This window comes from Rhodnius prolixus, unplaced genomic scaffold, assembly GCF_049639745.1.
Source record: "Rhodnius prolixus isolate KJV_2025 unplaced genomic scaffold, Rpr scaffold_2, whole genome shotgun sequence".
NCBI classification, from domain to species: Eukaryota; Metazoa; Arthropoda; class Insecta; order Hemiptera; family Reduviidae; genus Rhodnius; species Rhodnius prolixus.
In genome coordinates, this window is record NW_027411592.1 from 60,644,481 (window position 1) to 60,648,857 (window position 4,377).

A 4,377-nucleotide genomic window follows, 5' to 3' on the forward strand; every position below is an offset into this window, starting at 1 on the left:
TTGAGTGCAGAGCTTGTATACTTCTCTCTCTCTCTCTCTCGCCCTCTCACTCCGCTCTCTCTCTCGCCCTCTCACTCTCTCTCGCCCTCCCACTCTCTCTCCCGCCCTCTCACTCTCTCTCGCCCTCTCTCACTCTCACTCTCTCACTCCCTCTCGCCCTCTCACTCTCACTCTCTCTCGCCCTCTCTCACTCTCACTCTCTCTCGCCCTCTCACTCCCTCTCTCCCTCTCACTCCCTCTCTCTCGCTCACTCTTTCGCCCTCTCACTCCCTCTCACTCCCTCCCTCTCACTCTTTCTCTCTCGCCCTTCACACTCTCTCACACACACCCTTCACACGATACGGTGGTGTGTGAAAGAATTTGGTTCCATTGGGAAGTTTATAACTAGTGTGTGGTTACAATCAGTTATTGGGGGGGGGGGGGGGGAAATCACATTTAGAGCACAGAAAACATTAAAATTCGCGGCTTTCAACAGCCAAAGACAGGCAGAGTACTCCCTCCCGTAAACCTGAGATTAATAGCAATGATTGTTCAGCCCCCCCCCCCCCATAGATTTTTCACTTTCTAGGAGCTTTCTACAGCTCACAATCCTGGTGATGCGACAGGGTTGTCTGTAACGAAAAAAAAACACTGCCTGGAGGCCGCGGCAGGCCCTGAAAAATGCTCTGGGCGCCTCAGATGTTGACGCGCCTTAAATCATTAAAAATAAAATAAAATAGAGTCAAAAATTCTATCTTAGCTTTCCCACGTCACAACACTCAGGTTCAACCAACAATCCTAGGATTATAGACACAGAGAAATGCAACAAATATATTAGTGATGGTTTACAAAGAGATATCGACAAACCATAAAAGCAAACCGACTAATGTAACCACTTAATCAAAACTCTTATTTGGTAAGCAGCGGTAAGACGTTATTACCTTCACCTGTCTGTAACCACAATCTTTACTTTTGCAATCTACTCTGAGCCACATCTCCTTATCTTGTCACCCTACAAATGAGGCGCTGAAATGTACGGCGCATATGAAGAAAGAAGATTATTTTTCAAGACCTACATCCAAGCAAACCAGAGTACCATTATTTGTAGTAAAAGATTAGGTTAAGAAGTAAGCACCTGTTACATTTTGGGTAAATAGCTCCTTTAATATCCCGGTATTAAGGACAATAATGAGCATTGCCTATCTTGCGGGACTAGTATCGCGCATTGAAAGATCAATAAAGTGGCTTTCTAAGATTTGCTTGGGAGTTAGAAGAGTGGCCATATAGTTCGGCGACTGATTTATTGGTTAAACTAGTTTATACGATACTAATTTTCGTTCGGAACATCGTGTTGCCTGAAGCTCGGTAATCAGAATGACCCCAAAATTAATTACGTTGATGGCTACAAAACGTAAGCAGTTTTTATCACCCTTATGTAAATAATCAGTTCATTGATTCCGCAATCCTCTTCCTCTTCAGAGTTGATTACCTCGACGAAGATTTCATCCCAATAATCCTTACAGCCTCCCCGCAAGAGTTAATCATGTTGTTTCTGGTCAGATCAACGAGCTGGCAGAGGCACTCCGCAAAACATGGCCCCCTCAGTTTAATAACTGTTTAATGATTAAACGTAGTCGCGGAAAAGTGATAGAAAAGGAACTTTTATGAACATCCATTGAGATGCTTACAAATGAATGGCTTCATCTTTGGCAAGAAAACAGAAAATGACATCCTCCCCTTCACCGCCGGAAATGAAACAATATAAGAACTTTATGTGTTACCATTGCTTAATTCATTCTTCAAATTTTTAAACAAAAAAAAAATTGCCTAACTCTGTAATTAAAAGCAATATTTTACATTTATTTATCTGGAATTACTTTATTTAATTAATAATTACTTATTATTATAATTAAAAAATTAATTAAACCTTTATAAAACACTAACAATTAAAGATAGTTAATTATAAATTCGATAAACTTTTATTAACTATTCACACTCAAAAAAAAAAAATTAATGGTTTTGGGACCGTTATTTTAAATTAATTAAGAAAAAAAAATTAATACAAAATTACAAATACAATTATATCTTATAAAAAGAAGTAAATTACTATTACAAAAACAAACTTTTATTATAATAAAATTAATATATTTATTATTGCAACAATAAAAATAATATTTATAAAATTAAAAATATGTTTAATAAAAAAAATTTCAAAATTTAATAATAAAAGATTTTTGTCAATGATCAATTAAAAATAAATTAATTATCTTGAAATATATATTAGTTTTTTTGTAATTTATAAAAAAGGAAAAGAAAAAAAAATGTAACATGTTACACAAAACTGAACGAACAAAATGTTTAAAAAAATGAAATAAATAAATTATTAAGTTTATTGTTTTTATTATTGAATAACATGAAGACGTACCTCCTTTAGTCATTGCCATAAATGGCCCATCAATAATTCATCAATTGTGATTAAATATTTGTAATTTGCTATGTCATAAATTTTTGTCCACATTTTTGTTAGGGTAGATGAATTCATATTATAAATAATTAATTTCATTGATTTTACAAGCGTCATAACAGGAAGTGGTCTTTATTGATGATTATGCTTCCAAAATAGCAGATCACATCCAAACCCAGTCGTTTTTTTTAGCCATGAATACAAAGAAAGAAGAAGGTCCAACCCTGGGTTGTAAGATTAAAACACTGGCCTGCATTTCTCTGTTGTCCATCATCTTAAAACCATTTCGTACGTCTCAAAACTAGTAGAAAGATCGTAATTTTTCCATAGTTTTTAGCCATGAATTCAAAGAGTAAAGTAGACAACCAACCTTACGCTGAGGCAATATCGTAAGCAATTTTTGGTGTCCTGAGATGCTATTGTTGCTAGTTAAAATGTATATTTTAGGTGCCACCGTAGATTAGCTGGTAGAGGCAAAGCCTGCAAAGCGAAAAATCCGAAGAATTCTGTTTTTAAACAGGGTACCCGAAGTGTTAGCCTTGCTGAACTGAACAAGAAATTCCTGGTTATCTTTATTTTAAGGTTATAAGATGTCAGTATTTTAAAGTGTTATAGCTATGATTATTATTTTTTTTTTCTGTTATTTATGACAATTGGAACAAGACGTTAGTAAATAAATGAAAGATATTCACAGAAAATAAATAAGGGTTACAACTCAGAAATATTGCCAACGTTTTATAGCGTAATTGTTTACAAAAAATATCCATATTATTTTACAGAAATTTTATAGTTTGCAAAAATATTTAGTTCATGATATTTTATAGAAATTCTATAGTAGTAGTGTACATTTGCTTTATTAAATTAATTGAGGTGAGTGGGTCAGAATCAATCACTTGAATCTGTAATCTTATTTGATATTTATTTGGATATAACTATAATTATAATATTAGCAATGGAATAACTACATAATAAAAGGGTGGTTTAGATACAAAATTACATTAATTTTTTGAATAATTGAATTTAATTTGTATTTAGTTTGTGAATAACGCCACTAGAGTCGCTAGCTGATAGAGCAGTATTTCTTCTTGACTGAAGGAATTGAGTAAGGGTAGAATTTCTAGGAAGGTAATCAAGTCTAGTTTAATTATTTTCTGAGTATTTAATTAAAACTGCATTTCCCTTTGTTTATTGATGAATTTCCTTTGAAATTCAAGCAATACTGAGGCGATCACTCTCAGTTATTGTTCATGAAACAAGAATTGTTTTCCGAATGATAAAAATATGTTTAAGCTTGCAGTTAAATTATTTTTGCTGTGGCAGGGGCCAGGTTATTAACTTTTTTTTTGTATTAATGAATAACATTTATCATGGTTTAGTAGCAAAATTCTTTGATTCACTTGAAGCGTCTTGTTATATAAATATAACTTTCGTAAATCCGTGTGTTTTAAGGATTAAAAGGTTCAAATTCATAAACACATTTATTAAAAAGTTCATGTAGGTACATACATGTTGATAAGCTGCGAGTAAGTAAATCTCAATTAAATAAGTTAACTTTATTTAATCAGCAAAATAAAGAAAAACTCCTGAATTTTGATAACAAAAAAAATTAATAACCTCTAGAATAACTTATCCCTAAGAAGCACGTAGAAGAAAAATATCAGAAAGCATGAACTACGAAAATGTGGTGTAGGCATTCCGCCACAATATGCTTTCCAATCGAAAGAAATTTCAGAAAAAAAAATGTCACTTGGGGGTAGTCTCTTTTTTAGAATAATGGACATTGTTAATAAAAATCACTAATACTTATTTTATTTATTCTATGGTATCATTCAACGAAATTTAATCTTTCAAAAATCACAATTAGATTTAAATATATAAATATATAGTTTTTTTTTGTTTCGATAACCTACTGTAACACTGAATTGAATTAATCG